Raw genomic sequence first — 210 nt, 5'->3', positions numbered from 1 at the left:
AATCAGACTCCCTGACTTCAGACTATACTACAGAGCTACAGTAATCAAGACAATATGGTAGTGGCAGAAAAACAGAGATACAGATCAATGGAACAGGATATAAAGCCCAGAGATAAACCCACACACCTATGGTCAACTAATCTATGACAAAGGAGGCAAGGATATACAATGGAGAAAAGACAGTCTCTTCAGTAAGTGGTGCTGGGAAAA

This window comes from Physeter macrocephalus, chromosome 8 (assembly GCF_002837175.3).
Source record: "Physeter macrocephalus isolate SW-GA chromosome 8, ASM283717v5, whole genome shotgun sequence".
Taxonomy (NCBI): domain Eukaryota; kingdom Metazoa; phylum Chordata; class Mammalia; order Artiodactyla; family Physeteridae; genus Physeter; species Physeter macrocephalus.
Note: the sequence above shows the minus strand (reverse complement) of the source record.